At 44.2% G+C, this 25,692-nt stretch overlaps 1 protein-coding gene across 1 annotated transcript in view; it reads left to right on the plus strand.

The window, feature by feature from the left end:
- The window catches only part of PDE1C (phosphodiesterase 1C), a 441,585-nt gene that overhangs the window by 3,108 nt on the left and 412,785 nt on the right, over window positions 1-25,692 (plus strand). The gene's annotated exons all lie outside the window — the stretch shown is intronic.

Genomic DNA, 25,692 nt, shown 5'->3' on the forward strand with positions numbered 1-25,692 from the left:
TACTGTTTCATATCTACCTGGTCTAACTGACTAAACTAAATATGCAAGGAAGTGAAGAATCAGACCCACTGTCCTTCAGCTTGAGAAGATGGTAAACAAAAATGTCAACAAGATGATATTTTCCTTCTTTGTTAATCATTTTTCTATGATTAAAAGCTAATTTTAACCCCGTGCTTTTCATATCCAGAAGTGTTTGAATAATATTAAGTGTCCTAGCCACATGAGTCTAACGAATTTATTGTTATAGAATACAATTATAACACCTCTACCCCGATATAACGCGACCCTATATAACACGAATTCGGATATAATGCGGTAAAGCAGTGCTCCGGGAGCGGGGGGGGGGGGGGCGGAGCTGCGTGCTCCGGCGGATCAAAGCAAGTTCGATATAACACGGTTTCACCTATAACACGGTAAGATTTTTTTGGCTCCCAAGGTCAGCGTTATATTGGGGTAGAGGAGTATTAGAAGTAACTGAATTGGTTGGGAGTTCTACTGTAACTCAACATTGTTTAGGTATTGGGGGAGGTGGAAGACACTGACCTGAAATAAATGGTTTTGCGGGTCTGATTCATAACAATGTTGTCAACCATTTATGAGATCTTGCAGCAAAGACTCTTTGAGCTTCACTGTCATTAAAAAGGACACCGCCACCATTCTGCATGCAGAGCTCCAGTTAAAATAAATGGGAGCTTTGTGTCCAGATCAATGGTAGTTCAGTCTCTGGTCAGTATTTATTCATAAGCTCTGTTTCCTGTGTCTTCAAAGTTTGTGATTTTCTGATTCATTCATTGAACCCCATTTTGGTGTCAAATTTCAAGTGGTGAACCAGGGAAGTGTATTTATGAAGTGCGTACACAGACACAATGTTCTTATTCGGTCACTGCAGAAATTTACCTTGGTAATCTATTTTGTGCATTGGTTATATAAATATTGTGACTTGTGAAGATATGTGCACTGTTTATTTAAATCTGTCATATGACTCCAGGCAGGAGTGGGCTCGAAGTTTTAGGTAAAGGTTCTACAGTGAAGCAGAGTGTAGCTTTATTAGAATAAGGAAAACCGCTTTACCTCTAAAGTTCCTTGTTAGAGGAAAATGATTCTGTTTCTCTGACATTTTCACTTGATAGGCTCTCAGCAGAAGTTCCAATATTCAAACTAGCTGACGTGTATGGTTTAGATTTTTATTCAAAGAGGGGTGTGGACAATCAAACATCAAACGAGTGAGAAAGATATGAAATTTGCACTGTGCTTATTTTGCTGTTCAATTGAACGACTGTCTTTACATTAGCTAGATAATAGTTGCTATTTATGTGTACTGTAACTTAACATTTTTAGGAGTTCTTCTGATGGCAGCTGCCATCTTGTAATCTGATCAGATACCACCTGCTACAGAGGAAACACCCACACTGTACTCTTTCATGGAAGTTTTACTTTTGTTCTGTTTTTTATTCTTAATGTAAAATAAATGTCAATCTGACTGACAGTACATAGTTGTTCTTTATGTACAGGAAATTATAACAAGTATTGCCCACACATTCTCAGGAATCCCTTTTCTTCATTTTTTTGGGGGAAAACAAGGGAATTGTAATATCACATTGACACCCTGGGGGAGAGGGGTAGGGAGCCTAAATTTATCTTTCCTGTAATGAGGTTGCATTTTTTCATGATCGTCACAATGGGATTCCCCTCAGCTTCTTCAGAAGTGCAGTGCTAACTCCAGGAGCTCCCTTGATCATCTGCAACAGCTTTTAAAGAGGTACTGTTGGTGGAAAACATCTTTGCAGTTGAGATGGTATGGGTGCCTCACCCCACATTTGTACTGTGCTGCTCGCATATACTTCTTCTCTTCTTTAAAGAGCCATGTTAGTGCATTAGGATGGCACCTGGAATCAGCACTGCACTTCCCAAATTCAAGTAGCTTGCAAGGGTCCCACTAACTATGCTATGCGTTAATCTAATTTAGTGGCTTTTCAGATTTTTCCTTCTGTGGATTGCTGTGGAAAAAAAAAAGATCACTCTTTGGTGGCCAAGGTGAAATGCATTTCGTGGGCTCGGTCCATTTTCTAGTGGCCATGTGTCTAATGTCAGGAAAAACAACATAATCGGTACCACTATTGATGGAGAAGGAACCTGAAGTACATTTCCACCTCTGGAAGTGAGCCTGCCAAGTCAGGACTGAATTCTAGTTTGGGGGTAGTGTGAAGGGAGCTCCACTTGCATATCCATGAGCTGTTTCTGTTCTGCAGATAGAAAACTTCAATCGCTGGGGATTTCAGTCAGCATATTTCACCAGGACTAAGCTGTTACATGAATTTTTAAAAAACCCAGTTCCAGTGATGCAACTAAGAGTTCTGCTTACCACTGTTTTTTGATAGAGAGGAACTGATATTAGTAATTTTGATGTTTAAGTCAAGTATCTTGCCACCTGAACCAGTAGAACTGGGAATTCTAAGCATGATAATGTGATAGTAACCTACCTATATGATAAAAATTTGTCTTTATTTTAATTATTTTATTAAATAATTTGTCAGTGTACTCTGAAACCAATACAGATACAATATGATATAAAGAAAGGAAAGACAAATGTAGTGAAAAGAAAACTGACAACAAATATATTGTATGCAATGTTGTAGCCATGTTGGTCTCAAGGTATTAGAGGCACAAGGTGGGTGAGGTAGTATCTTTTATTGGACCAACTTCTGTTGGTGAGAGAGACAAGCTTTCAAGCTTACACATAACTTCTCTGCAGGTCTGGTTCAGGTTTTACTAGACCTGAAGAAGAGCTCTGTGTAAGCTCCAAAGCTTGTCCCTGTCACCAACAGAAGTTGGTCCAATAAAAGATAATGTTTTCACCCCTCAGCTCAGAGAGCCGAGAAGCCTCACCCACCTTGTCTCTCTAACAAACTTATTGTGGAACGAGAATCTAAAAAGGTGTAAGTTGCTATTAACTCTGTTCCCAAATTACAAAGCCAGACTCAAACCTGTCTGATAGATCTGTTTGCTATGCATGAAATTCACTTCACTTCCATGAATGTTGAATGATCAGAATTATGTGGGTGAGGTGTAGACTTGTGCTGGCCCTCTACACAGTGGTGAATTGCACCCTGATGCAATAATAAGCAACGTGAATTCCTGTTATGATTTGCTCTTGTATGTCTTTGCAGTTGTGGTTCCTACATGGTGAACAAATATCTGATAATGGGCTCTTCAATCTTTCAGAGCACAGCGTAACACCATCCAATGGAGAGAAGGTGTAAATTTTTAAGAGTAATTGCCTGTTGGAACAATTTTCCAAGGGTCATGGTGGATTCTCCATCACGGGCAATTTTTAAATTAAGATTGGATGTTTTTCTAAAAGACAAGCTCTAGGAATTATTTTGGGGAAGCTCTATATACAGGAGGTCAGACTAGATGATCACAATGGTCTCTTCTGACTTGGGAATCCCTGAATCCATAAGGGAGAGAGGGATTTCAATGGGAGTAGAGGGGACTCAACATTTCATAGGAGTGCTCCGCACTTTACAGGATGGAGTCCTACATGAGCTTTACTTTGCAAAGGCCTGGCCATCCTTTAATAGAGTGATGATTATTTACACCAACTGAGGACCTAGCTGCCTCTTGTACTAAACCACTTTGCCCCATGGTACGTATCTTGGCACACAATTAAAGAGTCAGTGTCCTGGGTTGACATCTTGTATGTCAAAATAATTCTGAGGTGAAAGATGATTGCCAGTTCTGAGGCCAAACTCAGTGGAGTAGAAACTGGATCAGGTCGTGCTGTGGCACTTCAGTATGCATCACTTCTAAAGTATTTTTTTCCCCTGTCAATTTCATTTCTAAGGGAAGCTGTGAAATGTAAAACCTTTGCACTGTGTTTTGACATGTGAGAGTAGGCAGCATTATCCGCCATGTTTGGGCCTTGCGTGTAGGAAAATAAGCTCATGAGCTTTAGACAAGGAGGAGAGGTGATAGGAGCGACAATAATGATTTTATCCACTAAGGAGAATTCCTCTGACTATCTTGTATAATTTTTTTGAATGTTGACTGTCTGAGGCAAATCCTGCCCTCGACTTTCTAGATACATAACATCACCACTGCGGTTCAACTGATTTATCTATCTTACCGTAGTATCTGAGCATGCGATTGTGTGTACAACCCACTGTGGCAGCAAAAGGGTTAATGAGAGTCTGGAGGCTCAATTAGACAACTTATCTATACCTGGAAGGTGTGTAGATTCAATTTGTTATCAGACCCTGCTGAGGAGGAGCTGGTTATCATCATAAAGGAAGGAATTCAGAAGAACAGTGAGGAGAGAGACTCAGGAAGGTGGAGATCTAGGAGAGAAGGGGTCTAGGGCAGTGTCTCTCCATCCTTTCCAGACTACTGTACCCATTTCAGGAATCTGATTTGTTTTACATACCCCCAAGTTTCACCTCACTTAAAAACTACTTGCTTTCAAAATCAGACATAAAAATACAAAAGTCACAGCACACTATTACTGAAAAATGGCTTACTTTTTCATTTTTACTAAATAATTATAAAATAAATCAATTGGAATATACATACTGTACTTGCATTTCAGTGTATAGTGTATATAGAGCAGTATAAACAAGTCATTTATGACATTTTAGTTTGTACTGACTTCACTAGTGCTTTTTATGTAGCCTGTTGTAAAACTAGGCAAATATCTAGATATGAGTTGATGTGCCCCCCAGAAGATCTGTGTGTACCCCCAAGCATATATGTATCCCCAGTTGAGAACCCGCTCCTGCTTTCTGGGAGGGGAAGTATGGGGAAGCTACAGGAAGGAGCTAACTCTGTGGTGGGCCCTAAAACGGGCAAGGTTCCAGGTATGTAGCCCTGTGGGTCAGTGTTCCAGAAGAGAACCCAGAGGGACTAAAAACTCAGGCCCGGGGGAGGTGGGGAGGGCAGCGGCTAAACTTCTGTGTGGTTTTGTTCGGGGGTGTTTGAGTTCTGTTGGGGAGAAACCCAGGAACCTGCTATTCTGAGTGGGATTGAAGAGGAGCCCTGGAGACAGAGGTGGGGGAGTTGGGAGAGATACTGTATGGATGACTAGTAGTGTGGCTGGAAATTTTATTTGGGACGCGTTATCCTGGAAGGGTTGAGACTACATGACCTTGGTGGAGGGACAAGTTACTAGAAGAACGGAATCACCACTGGGCCTGAATGGCTGTCAGACCTCAAGGCCACTGGGGGGAAGGTCCTGCTGTGCTTTGCCCTGCCATGAGGGGGCATGTCAGCTGGTGAGTCACTCTTCAACAGAGCACCTCACGTTCTTGAATGTATTTATCCTTACAACACCCTTGTGAGGTAGGGAAGTGCTATTATCCCCATTTTACAGATGGCGAACTGAGGCACAGACCGACTAAATGACTTGCCCAAGGTTACACAGGAAGTCTGCAGCGGCGTGAGGAATTGAGCCCATGTCTCCCGAGTCCTAGACTAGCATCCCAACCACTAGATCATGCTTCTTCCTTAGGGAGAGGATGCAGAGAGGGAGCACACGGCTCATATATGTATATGAACCGCAGAACAGTGCTCCAATATGGCTGTCTCTGGAAGCAGAGATGGGTTGTTCTGGGGATTGTCTCTGTCCTTTATGTATGGTGTTGGAGTGGGGAGCACAGTGACAGGCTGCACCGATGCTTTCCAACCCTGGGGGAGGGAAGATTCCTTTGGCAAACCATGTTTAATTCAACTTTATCCAGGGATCAATGAGACTTTTAGCTGAGTAATAGCTGCAAGTTTCAGGCTGCAGAAGGTGCTAAATTCAATACCAATCATACAGTCAATGTTTCGTGTCTGCCTAACAAAATTATCTTGTTGTTTTGCACTTCACAGTCACTAGTCTCATTAAATCCATTGACCTGTAAAATAACTACTTAATACCTGTAGCAGTAAGAGAATATTTGCAGATACTTTAAAATTACAAATAAATACAATGTAAACCCGTTCAAACTGAGTTCCTTATTTACTTGACAAGACTCAAGTTTGGGTGTTTGTATTTCCCTGATAACACCTAAAGTAGTGTAAGGAATGCAGGGAAATCGGCTTCTTGCATTTGGTGTCAGAGATGTCACTTATTGTTGCAGGAGAATCATAGAAGCCTGAACTCAATCTCACCAGTTTAGGAAAAGCATTTAAATTCACCGCTTAGAACATTTCTATTTAGCTGACTTAGTCTGGGTTACCTCATAGGACCACAGAAGTTAGAGGAAGGAAAGACTTTTAGGTAATCTAATCGATATCTCCTCCAGAGTTTGCTATGGCCACTGTAATTTTAAACATTTCACCTTGGATACACTGGTGGCCGAACAAACTTGGCATGAAACAAGCCTGAATTTAGGAAGTTACTCGCCCTTTCCAAATCTAAATTATGAGAGAAATCAAAGATAGAAAGTGGTTGATTTTTTTTCTATTAAAGTTATGTATTTCTGGCCAATACGAGAATTGAAGACTGGGGGAGAGAGCTTTCAAATCTAACTGTCTTTTGGGATTTGTTCTGCCACAGAACTATTTTTTAAAAAAATTCTTATGCTCTGCTAATTAGCCTGTTTTTTCGTATGCAGTGTAAATGCATGTTTGTGGCTCTGTAGCTATGTTCTCATTTACACCAATGTAAATCTGGAGTAACACCACTCAAGTCAAGGGGTATGAAAACTCATAGCTCCACTGAGGTTGAGAGCTACAATGATTTACACTAGCTGAGAATCTGGCCTCAAAGATTTACACTAGTGTGGAGTAATTTAGAAAATAATCTGACCTATAATTGAAGCAATTTAAATCACACAGGGTGAAGCCTACCAGCCATATTCATTTTCCATAGCGCATTTCCAAGAATTCATAAACAATTGTGTTGATTTTTCCTAGCTTCTCTCTCCAGTGACATAGCTACCAACTTGAGATTTTCAGAACTCAGAATTTAACCCCTGGTATTACATCAGTATCTGGAGCCTATGATCTCTGGCTGTTTTTCAAAGTTGAAAATGTGATGCGTGGAAAGTTGTAGTAATTACTGAACAGATGCACTTAATAAGGTCTCTACTGGATTTCCAGCTGGCAACTAGAGCGGTGTGCTGGGACAATGTGACTGCAGTCACTCGGATCATTATGTGACATCACATCCTTCCCCTTGTTGTCATAGCAGCTGTAATCATTCCACTGAAAACTTCCCCAAGGAAGACTGCAAACATCATCTTTCTCTGTTAAGTGGAAGTTCATGGTGTTTTGTTGCTTGCTGCTACTGTATGATGCCATTTCTTATTCCTATTCATTTAAGACCTTCTTCCCCTACAATTTACATTAATGTGTTAGGCAGTGTTACAGACCATCAAATGTTGTGCAGCTGGGGATAAACAACTGCTCAGCCAATGCAACTTTAATTTTTACCTACAATTCCTTTACCTAAAGTTCCACTTTACTGTTCCAGCATCAGAGTTCTCCCAAGCAGACCACGTTAGCGAGAAGTAAATGTAAGTGGAACCAGATTTAAAGAATGCTGGGCCTGATTCTTAACTTACATCAGTTTCAAGTCAGTGTAACTCTACTGACTTCAGTAGAATTATAGCTGATTTATACTTGTGAGAGGAGAATTGGGAGTACTGTTGGTATCTGTCATTTTGTCATCTGTCTATTTTAGTATTAATGTAAAACATTAAAACTGAAATCATTCTAAAAATTTAACTTGGTACTCTCTTCCCCATATATGTGGATTTCTTATTTTTTGCAATTCTTTCAAGTTGGATGCTGTTTTATCAGTTTCCCTTTTCATTTTGTAGTCTTTCATTTCTGATTCTGATATGCTTGCACAATGCTAATATAACTGGTTTTCCAAAGATGTAGGGAAACGGTGACAGCAATACAACTTCCACTAGAATTTTCTTCCTCCCCTTTGGTATTCACTTTCCATGAATAACTGTTCAATTGAGTTTTTGCTCAGATAAACCAAATGCTAAGCCATCATAGAAATCAGGGCTGGAAGGGACCTCAGGAGGTCATCTAGTCCAACCCCCTGCTCAAAGCAGGACCAATTCCCAGACAGATTTTTGCCCCAGATCCCTAAATGGCCCCCTCAAAGATTGAACTCACAACCCTGGGTTTAGCAGGCCAATGCTCAAACCACTGAGCTATCCCTCCCCCCATGCTCCAGTATACATACACAGTGAATTTTTTAATATGCCACAGAGGCAGACATGAAGCAACAGCAGAGAAGTTCCAGTAGCACAGTTTTAACATTAGTTAAAATAATGCAAATAATGAGACCTGCTTGAAAATATACTGTAGGAAAAGGATTTATGGGCAAAATATTCCTCTAACCTATAGAGTAATACTAATACCCTGAACTTGGGTATTCCACCCATGTGGATCCTATAGTCAATAATCATAGTTTTTTCACTATGGTATTCAGCTTTTTCAACATGTCTAGATCACCAACAGGAGAATTTTGTCCCCAGGCCATGATCCTGCGATTGAGTGTACACACATGAATCCCCATTGAAGTCAATGGAGCTTTACTTAGGTGCACTCATTCACAGTCAGCTTGCAGGATTGGGGCCTCCTTTAATTGCCTGGCAAAGGTACATTCCATAATCAGTGGAGAAAAATTCCATTTTTCTTTAAAAAAGTGTACATTGAAATTTTAACTGAGCAGAATTGCACTTTTGGGACACTGAATAGCTGGTGAAGAATAGGCTGTACCCTTGAGATTCATAGGTGGTGAAGCTGGTTGGCCTTCCTGCAAGTCGCATTAAGGGCTAGCTCCATCTCCTGTTAAAATCAATGGGACTCTTACCACTGATTTCCTAGATAAGGAAGCTTCCACTTGGACTCAATATAACTTTGGATGTATTATTCTTTTCTTTATGCGCACATGGTTCATGCCCAAATAAGTAAAAATTTGAGGAAAATATTAACTGCAGTGAGGAAATTGGAAGAACTACCTCTCCAATTTTTATAAGTTGGGTAATGTGTATATAATGGGCTGTTAATTTGCACTGCTGAGAGTGCTGAGTATGTAGAGAACAAATGAAAAATCTTCTCTCAATTTGCAATAGTTTGTGGTTATACTTCCTCCTCCACTCCCAGCAATGGACTTATTAAATATCCAGATGCACACGTACTATAAAGAATCAATGGAATTTGAACTGAAGACTGTCATCACGAAACTGTGGCTTGACTAATCCTTGAAGTGCAGTTCTACCCCCAAAAATGACTCTGTAAAAATATCCTCTTTGAGGGTTCTAAGGTTTGTTTGTCTCTGTGACTCCATATATTTGTGCAACCCTGAAAATTGAGGAGATAATTTGGCCTGCAGGATTGTTAATACTGGTGGTGATGTGCAAGAAGGAAAAAACAGACTGTGTTTACAGGGCTGGTGACTTGGGGGAGGGAAGAGACATCCTATAGTTTTATTTGTAAACTGAGCAAATTTAATATATAGAGAGTAATTGAGAAACAATAGCATAAAATTCCACAACGCCGCTTTCACAGCTTTTCAGAATAGAAACATGTTTTAAGTTATAGAACGATCTCATCCAATGGAGAGAACTCTTCATAGCAGCAGTTCTATCATGCCCCAGTAGATGGCATTGGGACATGTACTTTACTCATAAGTTCTCTTAAGACTTTTTCAGACTCACTTGTATGAAGTGTTTTAGAGAGGTATGGTGGGTAAGGTAATATCTTTCATTGGACCAAATTCTGTTGGTGCGAGAGAGAGAGAGAGAGGCTTACATAGTGCTCTTCTTTAGAAGTGTGGCTTTTTGTGGGCTCTATTCACTTACTCCCGGGGGCATTCTGCACCAAAAAATTAAATTCTGTGCACAATATTTTAAAATTCTGCGCATTTTATTTGTCAAAATAACACTACATAGTCATGCCAGTTTTAATTATTTTGGTGATTTATTTCAAAATACCTATCAGCAAGTATGTTTGTAACAATACAGACACACACAATTTCCCCCAGAAGTAGAGAGTTAAAGAAACCCCTATGACAACCCAGTTCCTGTTTCTTTGCTCCCCTCTCCCCCTCCCCCGAGCCTAGCTGGGGGGAAAGGGGGCAGACCACCACAACCACCCCAGAGCCCAGCTGAGCCCCTCCCAGCCAATAAACCCAACCCCCCTCCTTCCCAGAGCCTAATTGTGCCCCCCCCAGCCCAGATACCCACACCCTATCCCTCCCAAAGCCTAGCCCCAAGGCTCCCTGGCCCAGATACCTGCACATACTCCCCAGAACCCAGGGATCCAGAGGGAGAAACAGCCTGATGCTCGGTGCCAGGCTTGTACAGAGTTTCCTGCGTGTTGCCCTCTCCTTCCCTCAGAGTGTGCTGGGAAATGCAGCTGCCAGGAACCCTCTAGCTTAGCGGTTCTCAACCGGGGTTCTGCAGCCTCCAGGGGGTCTGTGAGCCCTTTCAAGGGGTCTGCAGGGCCCCATGGCTGAAGCCCCAATTCCCGGCGCCCCCCGCAGGGGGAGGTGCAGGGCTGAATCCTGGAGCCTTGAGCCCTGGTGCTCCCTGTGGGGCAGAAGCCCTGAGCGCATGGGCAGAGTTGGGGACATGGAGGGCATTTTGCCACCCCCCCCCAACTGCACCACAAGATCACAGCAGTCCCGGGGGAGGGGGCTTGGTGGAAGGGGTCTGCCCCCCGTCAGCTGCAGTGGGAGATGGAGTGACCCAGCCCCAGCCCGCTCTGCTTCCCCAGCCGTGTTGCTCGGGGAAGGACCGCCCCCCGCACTCACCGGCAGCTGAGCTGGCGGAGTGGAGCGGGCTGGGGCTGGGTTGCTCCACTTCCTGCCACTGCCGGTGAGTGCAGGGTCGCTGGGGGAAGAGGCTTAGGGGGAAGAGGTGGAGTGGGGGCAGGCCAGGGGCAGAGCAGGGGGGAAGGCTAAGAAGCGGGGCGGAGGGAGTTGTCCTGCCCCCCCCCCTCCCCCCCCCGGTAGGGACGGCCCTGCCCCTTGCAACAGGCACAGCCCGCGGGGGGGTGTCGGCCAGGGGATAGGGCTGGCCACCGGAGCTGGTGCTGCCTAGGGCACCATGAAATTTGTAGCTGCGTATTCTGCATATTCCTAGGGACGGCCCTGCTGCCCACACACAGCCCCAGCTACCCCCCCCCCCCGCAAGTTGAGCTACCCCATCTGCACACAGCCCCTAGCGACACCCCCCCAAGTTACCCCTCCCGCCGCCTGCACACACTCCCTAGTTACCCCCTCCCTGCACCCTAAGCTGTTTTCAAACTTTTTGAGCTAAGCCCCCCACCTTTGAATTATAATTTTTGATTGCATCCCCCCCGCTCCCAACCCAGACTGGCTGGGTGGCCTGCTGAGGTGAGTCAGGGGGTGGAGGTGGCACTCCCTCCCTGGACTCCACCATGTGGAGGTGGCTCGAGCCCTGCTGGTCCCAACCGCGCCCGCCCCCCCCCCAAATAGAAGTCAAACTATGCCTATGCCCAAGGCCCCAGCCCTGAGCCCCCCCTGCCCCCGCACCCCTTCTGGGCCATGGAATTTTTGTAGCATGTTAAGGGGGGGCCTCAGAGAGAAAAAGGTTGAAAACCCCTGCTCTAGCTCCCTCTCCCTCCCCCCAGCAGTGTCTTCTATGTGCAAGCTGGGCTCTACTGGGTCCAGCGGTCCCTAGTGGCGGCCAGCAGCACTGCAGCCCATTTCAGTGCGGAGGGGGGGAGGAAAGAAATTCTGCATGCACAACGTCAATGTCTGCAAAATTCTACATTGTGCAGTGGTGCAGAATTGCCCCAGGAGTAATTCAGTGCACTTCTGCCAACGTATGGCCATCTAGCCCAGTGGCTCTCAACCTTTCCAGACTGCTGTACCCCTTTCAAGAGTCTGATTTGTCTTGCGCATCCCCAAGTTTCACCTCACTTTAAAACTACTTGCTTACAAAATTAGACATAAAAATACAAAAGTGTCACAGCACACGATTACTGAAAAATGGCTTACGTTCTCATTTTTACCACATAGTTATAGAATAAATTGGAATATAAATATTGTACTTGCATTTCAGGGTATAGAGCAGTATAAACAAGTCATTGTCTGTTTGAAATTTAGTTTGTACTGACTTCACTAGTGCTTTTTTATGTAGCCTGCTGTAAAAATAGGCAAATACCTAGATGAGTTCATGTACCCCCTGGAAGACTCCTGTGTACTCCCAGTGGTATGTGTACCCTGGATTGAGAACCATTGAGGCTGCTTAGCACCACAGGCCATTTTTACTTAGATGCCTAAATATGGATTTTGCAGCATCATTTTAGGCATCCAAGCGTACACACCTAGAGTGTTCCTCCCACTGCTGTAACTCACCAGCTGTGCCAAGCTAGTAAATCCACCTCGATGAGAGGCGTAAGGCTTAGGTCGACATAGTTCTGGCAATGCAGTGTCTGTACAGACACTTTTGGTAAGATGTCCATCTGTTTGCATTTGGAAAGGAAGATGATCATCGAGGTGGATTTACTAGCTTGGCACAGCTGGTGAGTTACAGCAGTGGGAGGAACACTCTAGTGTGTACGCTTACGTATTTAGGTTGACATAAGCTGTCTTACATCGACTTAACATTGCAATGTAGACATGCCCCAAATCTAATACATTTATCACTGTCACAGAAAGAACAATGAAGAATTGTCTTCCTAATAGTGTCATAGATGGTGCAGGGAGTCCATTATAATCTACTGAGGAGGGCTGGTATTGCTGTAAAGTCATGTAAAGAAAAGAGGTAATTTCTGCTGCTACTAGGAAACACGATAACTCTTAAAATCCATTTACGAAAGCTCATTTTAAGGCAGGTGAAGTAATAATCAAGAGGAGAGGGATTTTCAAAAGCACTCAGGGTTGGCCAGCTTTGCTCCCACTGAAATCTATGACTGACTGTAAAGGAAGCAGAACTGGGCCAATATTGAGTGCTTTTGAAAATCCCATCCAAAATAAAGATAGCTAATTGGTATCCTTTGTTCAGAGCAATTTATTTAATAAAATAATTCCAATATAGCCAAGACACATTGGCTCATGATGATCTTTATAGTTGATGGTTTGGTATTTCATAAATAGTATAGTACGGGGTGGGCAGACTACGGCCCACAGGCCGGATCCGGCCCGCCAGCCGTTTTAATCCAGTCCTCAAGGTCCTGCTGGGGAGTGGAGTCTGGGGCTTGCCCCGCTCTGGCGCTTCAGCCAGGGAGCAGGGTCGGGGACCACTCCACACAGCTCCCAGAAGCAGTGGCATGGCCCCGCTCCAGCCAGGGAGCAGGGTCGGGGCTGCTCCACATGGCTCCTGGAAGCCGCAGCATGGCCCCACTCCGGCTCCTCCACGTAGGGGTAGCCAGGGGGCTCTGCTCTGCACATTGCCCCCACCCCAAGCGCCGCCTCCACAGCTCCCATTGGTGGGAACTGCAGCCAATGGGAGCTGCAGGGCCTGCGCCTGCGGATGGGGTAGTGCGCAGAGCTGCCTGGCCGCAGTTCCACATAGGAGTTGGAGGGGGGACATGGCCGCTACTTCCAGGAGCTGTTTGAGGTAAGTGCCGCCCCGAGCCTGCACCCCTGAGCCTCTCCCCATGCCCCAACCCCCTCCCCCAGCCCCGATCCCCCTCCCGCCCTCCGAACCCCTCGATCCCAGCCCGGAGCACCCTCCTGCACCCCAAACCCCTCATCCCCAGCCCCACCCCAGAGCCTGCACCCCCAGCCGGAGCCCTCCCCCTCCCCCCTGCACCCCCCTTCTCAGCCCGGAGCCCCCTCCTGCACCCTGAACTCCTCATTTCTGGCCCTACCCCAGAGCCTGCACCACCAACCAGAGCCCTCACCCCCTCCTGCACCCCAACCCCAATTTTGTGAGCATTCATGGCCCACCATACAATTTCTACTCCCCAATGTGGCCCTCGGGCCAAAAAAGTTTGCCCACCCCTGGTATAGCATATTAGGGTGAAATGATACAAAGGGTCTCACTTAAACGTGTTTAAACCTATGTTACTCCATTGACTTAAAAGGAGTTATTCTTGATTCTCACAGGTGTAAATGAGAGGAGAATTGGGCTCAAAATGTAGAAAGCAATTCAGGCACATCCAGGTTTATCATGTTTGGTTATGGGGGGAGAGGGTAGAAGGATCCTAAGATGCATGCTTCATCATTTCCCCTCTTAAATTTGCTCAGGAGTGATTGGGTCCAATAGCACTATCTAGTAATGCAAAGACGTGTACTCAGTGAGATCATTAGGCCCCAGCCGCTGTTAAGTGTTTTAAGTAGGCTTCACTTAAACTAGCCACAGCCGTAACTTGAATCTGAATCTATGTCAGATGGTATTATCCCATAGCCACACACACACCTCAACATCTCATTAAGCCTTCTGTACTAACATACTTCAGCTTGGTTCCATCTCTGAAGTGCCAACAATTTATCGTCATTCTAGGTGCTTGTTAGCATTGTCGTATCTCCATGGCTAAGGCATAGAGCTTAATTGTTCTTGAATCTGTATGTGTGAGCATTGAGGATGCCAATTACAGCACCACAGAGAACTAAGATTCACTTACTGCTGTCAGTTTGACAGAATTATCAGAGTAAATGGTCCTTAATGTGAGTTTCTGTTTATTCTGTAGTCATGTTTTTGCCTTTTGTTTCAGTCTAATACTTTCTATTAATTAGAATTCATCATGCCATTTAACTGAAGTAGCTTCTTTTTACAGTGAAATTTTGAAAACTGACTTGTCATTTATGTACATGCTGTTTGCATGCTTGCCCTTTGAAGCGCGAGTGCTATTTGAGCCCTTTGCTTTACCAGGAATCACTTTCTTACACTAACATTTTATATACATAATTATCTTTTTCCATCTCTGCACTGATGTTTAAATGAAACCTTAGGGATGTATTCCCATCTGATTATGTGTGTTTACATGTTATGTTCAATCACTTGTATTTGATGTCTATCTTATATTATGTTTAATAAATAAGCTTTGTATCTTTACAAAGTTCTTAACTTTAAATATTTTAGTGAAGTTAGGTGCCAAACCTGCATAGGCCCTTTTGAAAATCCCATTTTTAGGCACCTAAATATCTTTGAAACTCTGGCCTTTGGACACTTCTGAAACTTGTATTCATCATGCCTAGGTGCAGGGGCGAGGGAGCTTTTGAACTAGGAAGATTGGTATTCTATAAATAACTAATTATGGGAGAACAGACCTATCAATCACTGTTTTCATTTTTTTAAAGAATCATAATGGCATCAGGTGGATCCTGAAATCAGAAACAAAAGGGATGACTGTCTGAAAATTCATGAAGAATGAGAGAGAGGGGTGTGTGTGTGTGTGTGTGTGTGTGTGTGTGTGTGTCCAGACACGGCTATTTTAATGAGCAGCTATTAGTCAACTCCAAAGAAGGAACCAAACTCTGTGTAAACATAAACTGGTTTTGTGCTACGGAACTGTTGCTCAGTTCAATTAAAAATCTACCTTTCTAATTTGAAGAGCAGACAGCTGATACATTTGATAGATTTGTCATCATATCCCATTAATTGCTGGTAAAGGTGGTGCAGATCAAATTTGTCTTATTCAGTACAAAATATTTCTGTGTTCATGACTACAGCATGTTGATTGTTAAAGACTCAAAGACATATTCAAATGACTAGGCCACCGGTGAGGCCATATATTTAGCATCTTTTGGAGCTCAACAGGAAAGAACTCTAAGCATGGGTAAATCTGTGCAGATACAAGAAGAACTGATGTGAGTTTCTACCAGAACTTGAACAGAGGTGAACTCACGTGGAATGTGTGCTTTGGTTCAAAAAAGTTGGATTGCTTCATACATCTCAATTCTATCTAGTTGGGTTTTCCCACTCCTTCCCCACCTTTTTATTTCTTTAAAACCAGCAAAAGCATCCCAGTGGGGTGGGAGGGGAGGAAGTGAGGGTAAGGGAACCCTGATAATTAAAAAATGATGTTTCTTGTTTTGTTGAAAAACAAAAACATGTGAATAATTTAGAAGGCAACACAACCTGTGTTCTCTTTTGTAACTTTTCATGAAGGGAAAATAAAAACCTCAATAACTTTGACTCCTCTACTGGAAGGTATTTGAAATTTCACAAACAAGTTCTGGCCAGAGCCTGCAGCCCTAAGCCTCTCCCTGCACCCCAACCCCCTGCCCCAGCCCTGATTCCCCCTCCCGCCCTCTGAACCCCTCGGTCCCAGCCCGGATATTTATTACATAGAGATTTATTCTCTACTAAAAGAATAAATTGACACAAATCAGACATCAGGAATGGTAACATACAAAAGCCAGTAGGAGAACACATCAATCTCCCTGGACATTCTATAACAGATTTAAAAGTAGCCATTCTTCAACCAAAAAAACCTTCAAAAACAGACTTCAAAGAGAAACTGCAGAATTAAAATTCATTTGCAAATTTAACACCATTAATTTGGGCTTGAATAGGGACTGGGAGTGGCTGGCTCATTACAAAAGCAACTTTCCCTCTCTTGGTATTGACACTTCCTCAGCAATTATTGGGAGTGGACTACATCCACCCTGATTGAATTGGCCCCGTCAACACTGGTTCTCCACTTGTAAGGTAACTCCCTTCTCTTCATGTATAATAATGCCTGCATCTGAAGAAGTGGGTTTTTTACCCACAAAAGCTTATGCCCAAATAAATCTGTTAGTCTTTAAGGTGCCACCGGACTCCTCGCTGTAATTATATCTGTTTCCAATCATGAAGTCACTGTGGCCACTAAGGATATGTCTGCGCAGAAGTCTGGAGTGAGTGGGAGTGAGTGTTCCAGCCTGGGTCAACAGACCCAAGCTAGCAGGGCTCGGGCTAGTGCTCTAAAAATAGTTCTAGAGAGAGTGCTTTGAAGCTGTGGCTTGGGCTCGGAAGGCTAGGGAAGGGGGTGGGCATTGGAGCCCGAGATCCAGCCCAAGCTGGAACATCCACTGCTATTTTTAGTGTACTACCATGAGCCCTGCTAGCCCATCTCTCTACTCAGGCTGGGAGGCTTGCTCTCTGCTGCAGTGTAGACATGTAGTTATGCAGCCACAGATTTATTTCAGAGTGTGGTCTGTTCATTCTTTGATTGCTGGAACAGCACTATTATTTAGAAAGGGGAAAGAGAATTTTTCACACAAAATCAGCAATGTGCTGAGGAAAAAACGTTTGGGTATGGGTATAATTACATAGTTTAATCCATCCCTACTGTATCTGCAATGTAGCTACAGTGTAGTACAGCTAATGAAAAGAGTAGTCACTTGCTTATTTCACAGTAGTTTCATTTAGTGCCTTTCCGTAGAACAAAACTGACTGAGGCATTTTTCTTTCTCCTAGAATAATGATCTCATTTCAGAACTCGCATGTATTTTTTAAGGTAGGGATGATGTGACATATTATCCCGTGCCAGTGTTTTGCTGAGGGATTTCACCAAGGTTGTATAATCAAGCCCAGAGCTATTAAATATTCTCATACAGACCTTTTCTTTCCTGTTTCAGTTTGACTCTGGTTGTAAAGTGTCAGGCCTTCTAAAACATGAATTTTAAATATATACGAACACAAGGCATTTTTAATTAAGACACTTTGGGGAAGGAGTGTATGTCATACTGGTTGTGTTACTTTTACTGGTGAAGATAGTTTATATGAAGTAAAAATTGTTACCTGAAATTGGGCCAGCTAGTAAGCTTAGGGAGGACTAATGACCTACCAGAGTTTGGCAGAAAGCAGCATGTTTATTATACTGATAGCTAAGCTCAAAAGAAGGGGAGGGGGGGTCACACTCACACTCGCATACTCACGCTCCTCACTGGAGATGTCAGGATCCTTCAAGATAAATGTTCCACAGCGCAGCGATGTACGATGTGATGAAGGTAAGTCTTCCCAAGGCACCATGGAATGCAACGCGGCGAGCCACTGGCCAGGCGGTCCGGGCGAAGGGCCTTCACGGGAGGTACAATCTTGTGAGTGCACTCCTGAGCACATGGCCCCTTCCCCTTCTAAGGACCTGTTCCTCCTGGCCTGTGACTAGAGATGACTTGGCCGCGTCTGGTTGGTAAAAACTCCACCTTGGACAGTGTCCGTGGAGTGTCCATGCATTGGGTGTGTGAGCACTGCCTAATTAGAATCCCAGACACCTTGTCTACTTATGAGCTCTTCTGATCTTCCAGTTGTTCAAGGAGCCAAATCATCCCACAAGCATTCCAGGAGGGAGCGGGAGGGGGAAAGCCACTTCACAGGTATTCAAAGAGGGAGAGGAGACAAAAGGGGGGGTGGGGGGAGAGTGTAACAGACCTTTTGAACATACAGGTTATACAGAGCATACAGATCACTGCTGCTCCTACAACAAAAATAGCTTTCATTTTTGTAACACCCGCCATCTGAAGATTTCAAAGCACTTTACAAGGTTAATCAATTTAGCCTTACAATTCCCACTCCCTGAATGTAGGCAAATATTATCACCATGTGATGGGGTGCATAGCCTGTGCTGACAGAGAAAAAATGAACTGTGGCCAGACAGCAATTAGTGCACCCAATTGCACATGGAGGGTATGCCTGGCTGGGGAGGAGCTGGGTGGCTGAATTAAGGATGAGTCCCAGCTGAGGGAGTAGGGTGATTAAAGAAAGGACTTCAGAGTAGCAGAAGGACTTTGGAATAGCAGAAGGGAGGCAGGAGACCCAGGAGAGAATAGGCCTTGAGATCATCTCACAAGATGGGAGCTCTGGCAAAGGGCCAGGAAAGACACTGAGAAGTCACAGGGGTTGATCAAGATTCTGTGGTGAGTTGACAAAAAGGCAAGACCCCAAGGAGGCAGCTTGCCAGTCCTGTTTCCAGAGGAAAGAGACACAGGCACAGATAGAGAGACAGCCCTGGGAGGCGTTCCTTGGTACCAGAGCTGGAAAGACCTCTGCAGAGCCTGGGAAGGGGTGAAGAGTCTGCAAAAGAATGAGCCCAGGAAGGGGCAGAGGAAAAGACCTAGGCCTTGGCTACACTTGCAAGTTAGAGCGCATTAAGTCAGCCCTGGGCGCCCTAACTCCTGACGTGTCCACACTGGCAAGGCACTTAGAGTGCCTAGACTCTGCAGCTGGAGCGCTCATGGTAATCCATCTCCACGAGAAGCCTAGAGCTTTCTGTGCCCTGGCTGAAACGCCCGGGTGTCAGTATGGACGACGTGTTGCATTACTGCGCTGTGATTGGCCTCCGGAAATGTCCCATAACCCTTGAAGTCAAGTGGCCACTCTTGTCATTGTTTTGAACTCGGCTGCAGGCATGCGGATATCCCCTTTCAAAGCTCCGTTTCTGACAGCTGGCTGCTTATCTGTTCTGGGACAAAGCAAACCATTACTGTGGAATGCTGCTGCCACCGAGGCAGGTGTGTGTGTGGTGGGGGGGGGGGGGCTGATGGGGTTTCCCCCTGCTGCTGTCTGAACTTACAAGACAGCATGCTGACACACTCTGCTCCCCAAAACACACTGTCTCTCCCCCCACATACACACAACACACTCCCTGTCACACTCCACCCACCCCCCCATTTGAAAAGCATGCTGCAGCCACTTCCACAATGAGATAGCTACTGCTCTCTGTGGCATTGCAAGAGCTGCTAATGTGGCTTACCGCTGACCGTGTAAACACACGGCAGCATTTTCCTTGCTGCGGTCTCCGAGGGCTGATCTAACTCCTGGTGCTCTACATCTGCAAGTGTAGCCATGCCCCAGTAGGGTGACCAGATGTCCCAATTTTATAGGGACAGTCCCGATATTTGGGGCTTTTTTTTATATGGGCTCCTATTATCCCCCACCCCCTGTCCCGATTTTTCACACTTGCTATCTGCTCACCCTAGCCCCTAGAGACAGGCTAGGGAGGAAGTAGTCCATGGTGGCGGCAAGGAGTATGAGGAAGCAGACTGTAGGAACTTGCTATAGGGCTTCTACGCTGGAACTTAGACTTGGTCTACACTAGAAAACTAAGCTGGTTCAACTATTTTGGTCAGTGGTGTGAAAAATCCACACCTCTGAGTGACATAGTTAAACTGACCTAAGTCCCAGTGTAGATAGTGCTAAGTGGATGGAAGAATTAACCCATTGACCTAGCTATCACTTCTCAGGGAGGTGGATTACCTACACTGATGGGAGAATCCTTCCTTTTGGCATAGGTAATGTCCACACTGAATTGCTACAGTGGCGCAGCTGCAGCATTTTAAGTGTAGACAAACCCTGAGAGTAGAAGGAGGGCCTGGGTTTCTTTACTGGTCCCTGAGGAAGGTGGCATGACAGCCCCCTGATACAAAGTGTTCGAGGACCACTAAGCCCATGGTTGGGCGCAAGACCTGGTGTAAGGTCATCAGATTATTTGATAGGGCTCTGATACCCTGGAAGAGATGGGTGGGCCTTTAAATTTGCCAGACTCCTGCTCGCCAGAGGAAGATATGAAGGATTCAAACTTTGCACAGAGTTCAGCACCCTCCCCTTCTCAGTAGCTGGGGGGTTTGTCTTCTCACCAGGAAATTGTCCGTGGACCTAGTTAGTGGCCCATGTCTTGTATAATGTTTTGGCCTCTGGCTGGAGGGTGTCAGATAAAATCTTGAAGCTGTGTGGCTGGCCCATTTGAGAAAAAAGGTTTGTTTTTCAGGTACAAGCCTCCACTTAGCAATTACTTTTGGCACACTTTGAGGAAGCCACACCTGTGCAAACAAGTATTTTTTGTTTTGTTTCGTTTTTTGCAGAAAGTGTTGATAGCTGCAGACACAGGTGTTGGAATTTAAAAGTATACGTGCAGGTGTTTAATGCAAAAGAGTGAGGATGGAGAAAGTGAAGGCTTGGGGTATGAATATTGGACCTAAATCTCCTAAAAATGTATATCACTGAATTATAATAATGTCATAATATTACCATTTTCCCCATCTTTAGCTGAGCTTAATTATGCTATAATGCCTTATAATGGCATTTTAGAGGGTAATTTTTTAAGTGATGGACTCTTCTGGTGTATAAAATCTGAAGGTAGATCACCTACTAGATTAGAATAGGTTTCTTCTTGACAGATTGCTTGGCTGTTCTATAACTAGGGCTTCTGATTTTTGGTTTTAACCATTAAACACTGATTTAAAAACACCCCTGATTTAATTACCCCCCATGTTTATACAATAAACACTGGAAAAACACTGGAGATGGTTACTTATATCTAAGGGCTTGTCTATCCTGTGCGGTAATGCAGACTACATGTGTGTATGATTTCTAAAGCAGACTAATGTGTTGTGCATCAATTGTTCTGTGTAGACCTGGTGTGTAATAAATGTTACCTAATGTGCTTTAATGTAGCGCTCTTTGAGAACTGAGTTCCTAGCTGCATCTTTTATGTGGTTAGCAATGTTTAACAGGTTTGGATTTGGTCAGCTTTACTTGAAGCTGAGGTGGAAAAATGTTACTTTCATTTTAAAACATTCAATACCTTTGTATTAGTGTCCTTCTGCATCGCTGCTAATTGCTCCAAAGGTGAGTCTGAGAATCATTGTCTGGAGTCGGTCACTGGCAGGCTGCGACCAACAGGAAAAAATGTGCCACACCACTCTCTTTTCTCTATGCACTAGAATGATACATAATTTTTTCTTGATCGTCTGTCTGTAGCTCAGTTGTCTGATACTGTTCTCCAAAATTGGATCATGTCCATTGTCATCAATCCCAACCCCTGCACTCCTTGCGGCAATCTGGCAGACAGTAGAAATAGATTTCCTAAATAGAAAAGGGACTGACATATGGTCACCCTAACATCTGTGGTAGTGGCTTATGAAGTGGTTTAGTGTGCTAGTCATTGATTCATGGCTGGGTTGCTGAATGGCCTATTAATGAGATGTTTGTTTACCAGGTTTACCTGTCTTAGAGAACACCATGTGCAAACAGCTATTTGTGAGGAAACCCTTCCTGTGTGTGCCACCTGCCAGGTGGACTGGAGACATGCTAGCAAAATCTAATTCAAGATCAGACTTGATTTCATGAGTTGTGGAAAATTCTCCCCCTGCTTCTCATGTATTTGTTTGGGAAGCCTCGCACAGTGCAGGAAGTTTAATCAATATAGGCAGGAGTTCTGAAACTTCCTCTTAATGGCACAACCGGCCACTCAGAATGGTGCCCCTCAGATGTGTGCTAGAATCCTGGGTCAGAGCTAATGGCGCTTCAAAAGGTGGCATATACTCTGGTGCCGAGATTTCTATGTGTGCTTCTGTCACTTCAGCAGCGCCAGTTGCAAGATCAGAGGTGAAGAATGCTAATAACTTGCAAATTCCCACCCTCAGACAACTGTTGATTACTTCGGGAGGCCTTAGTCACTGGATGACAATTGTTAAAGGGTGAATGTAAATAATAATAATAATAACCTGCAGACTAAAATGGGAGTAAAAAGCAAACACAGTAAGTTATTTTCTTTTGTTCTATTCTGTCTTTTTATGTTTGTTTCATTGGGGCTTGTTTTTGTTCCCATTGAAGTGAATGGCAAAACTTCCATTGACGTCAATGGGAGCCAAGTCAGGATCTGTATGAACAGACTAACATGAACGTTGCATTAGCATCTTTAGTTTAAAGCTTCTCAAGCTGAGCTGTGTGACACCTTCCTAGTGGGTGGGCAGGATTTGCAAGGTACATGGACATTTTTTCCCCCCCTAGCACAGGTGTAAAACAAATGACAAGAAGGCTGCGATTAACAGGAAAAGTTACAAAGGGGATTTTCAGAAAGCTTGGGGGAATCCACTGTTCCAGTTCAGCCTAGTGTTCCTAGAGGCATGTGTCCTTGGGGAGGGGGAGGTGGGGAAAGGCACAATGAGGTAGCATCCTGGATGAATTGGGAAGGATTCTTTTGTTGTTTAGAACAGATTTATAGTCTTCTCTAAAGGTCCAAATCCATGTCTCACAGGGGTGGTGAGATCAGACACAGGGTCTGCAGCTAGGGAGTGCTCCTGGGAGACCCAGAGCTAGGAACAGTAATCAGTCCAGAGGGCTTAGCAGCCCATGGGATTCAGTGGTTGGATCTGGTCACAACAGACGTGTTTGTTCAGAGGGCAGGACTGGACCATGTTGTGACATGAAAACCTTATCTTTCAAATGTTTCAAACCTCTAAAAACAAAATAGAACTTTTTTTTGCAAAGAAGTTTGAAGCCATCTTTATAAAAGAGAAGAAAAAGGGGGTGTGACAATGCGGTTCTGGCGGAACCCAACTGAGAGTGCCACCTCAGGACAAATTGCTCAAACAGGGCAGTTACAGTCCAAGGCTGGGGTTTTTTCCACCTCTAAGGCAAACCAAACCAGCCAGACTAAGAGGACTTCGGTCTCACCCCACTGGCTAACCGCAAGTCTCACAAGCAATCTCCTTAGACACTCCAGTTTCCCAGTATCACCACCAGTGCCACTCGTTATGGGGACAAATGGTTATGAAAACCAAGACCCCAGTAAAAGAAAAAGGTTCTCCTGATCCCAAAGGACCAAGCCCCAGACCCAGGTCAATATACAACTCCGATCTTACCCACAAATCACGCTGTTGCCAATCCTTTAGAATCTAAAATCTAAAGGTTTATTCATAAAAGGAAAGAGATAGAGATGAGAGCTAGAATTGGTTAAATGGAATCAATTACATACAGTAATGGCAAAGTTCTTGGTTCAGGCTTGCAGCAGCGATAGAATAAACTGCAGGTTCAAATCAAGTCTCTGGAATACATCCCCCGCTGGGATGGGTCCTCAGTCCTTTGTTCAAAGCTTCAGCTTGTAGCAAAGTTCCTCCAGAGGTATGAAGCAGGATTGAAGACCAGATGGAGATGAGGCATCAGCCTTATGTAGTCTTTTCCAGGTGTAAGAACACCTCTTTGTTCTTACTGTGGAAAATTACAGCAAAATGGAGCCTGGAGTCACATGGTCCAGTCCCTGCATAATTTGCTGAGTCTCAAGGCATATTTGCCTTCTCTCAATGGGTCCATTGTATAGCTGATGGTCCTTAATGGGCCATCAAGCAGGCTAGGCAGAGCTAACACCAGCTTGTCTGGGATGTCACCCAGCAGCATAGCATAAGTTTGAAATACAGACAGTATAGAGCCAATATTCATAACTTCAACTACAAAATTGATACACACATATAGACAGCCTAATCATAACCAGTAAACCATAACCTTGTCTTAGACACCCCATTTGACCCCCTTTATACAAGATTTGCGTGCCACTACAGGACCTTGGTTGCAACAATGATCTATATGGTCCCAGATTATATCAATAACGTCACAGGGGGATCCCTCATAAGTGAGTCACAGATCACCTTTTCTCAAAAACCAGGAACTTCTTGGGGAGGGGAGACTCGCACCTAAAAGGAACACCCTCAGAAGAACTCTTTAAATCCTCAGTGCTAATTCCTTGTGGCCCCAGGGAATCCCAGACAGAACTAGAAGTGCAAGGGAAACCGTATATAGTAGGTTCTCATGAAAACAACTGGCGTATTGCTTAGTAAAACCCGGTTTCGTGTCAGTGAAGCTTCAAGGGGTCTGTGCCCTTAAAATTGAACCCCCTGGGAGCTGATGGCCAAGCACAGAGCTGACAGCACAATACCCTCCTGAGAGCTTGGCCTGTTCATGCAACAAGACAACGTAGGAACAATGCAATAAACGTCACCATAGAGGTTACTGAAGAAACCCGTTGTAATACATCCAGTTTAAAAATAAAGATAGGCTGCAGTAAATGCAAAAGAGCAAAGCCTGGGTGGGACCTGGAAGTTAGCAAGCAAAACCCTACTTAGAAAGACTCCCTTAGAAACTCCCTTTGTCTCGCCTAGATTTTTCTTATTGGGCCTGATACAAAGTCTATTGAAGTGCATAGAAATTTTCCATTGATGTCAATGGGCTTTGGATCAGGCCCACTGAGAAAATTTAGGGTCAAAACTTGAGCGTTGCTAGGCATTTGTAACTTCAGTAGACTGAAACACTCACCAGTCTGGACTTCCACAGAGATCAGTCCAATTTCATGCTAGTGTAATGAACATCCTTCATTCTCACCTTGTGGTTAATTTAAGAATACTAACGTCATTACACTAGCATGAAATTGGACTGATCTCTGTGGAAGTCCATATTGGTGAGTGTTTCAGTCTACTGAAGTTACAAATGCCTAGCAACGCTCAAGTTTTGACCCTAAATTTTCTCAGTGGGCCTGATCCAAAGCCCATTGACATCAATGGAAAATTTCTATGCACTTCAATAGACTTTGTATCAGGCCCAATAAGAAAAATCTAGGCGAGACAAAGGGAGTTTCTAAGGGAGTCTTTCTAAGTAGGGTTTTGCTTGCTAACTTCCAGGTCCCACCCAGGCTTTGCTCTTTTGCATTTACTGCAGCCTATCTTTATTTTTAAACTGGATGTATTACAACGGGTTTCTTCAGTAACCTCTATGGTGAAGTTTATTGCATACCATAAGATACCTTTAGTTAGTGGGTGATGGCTGACTGCAAGTCATTCCAAAGTATTTCAGAACCTGGAAGGTGTGGAGTCTGAGCAGCTATAATTCCCACATGCCAGTTTGGTTGTAAAAGCCACATGAGAACACACAATATTTTCTCATGACACACATTGGGCAGTATCAGATGTTTATTACATGGCAATAGAAAACAACCTATTGCCTAAGAAGCAGAGAAGAAAAGGCAACTGCAGGAAACCATGGCTTGGTTTGCTTGTTTCCTTAGATTTTCTGTTGT

The sequence above is a fragment of the Emys orbicularis genome, chromosome 2, assembly GCF_028017835.1.
Source record: "Emys orbicularis isolate rEmyOrb1 chromosome 2, rEmyOrb1.hap1, whole genome shotgun sequence".
In the NCBI taxonomy this organism is placed as follows: Eukaryota; Metazoa; Chordata; order Testudines; family Emydidae; genus Emys; species Emys orbicularis.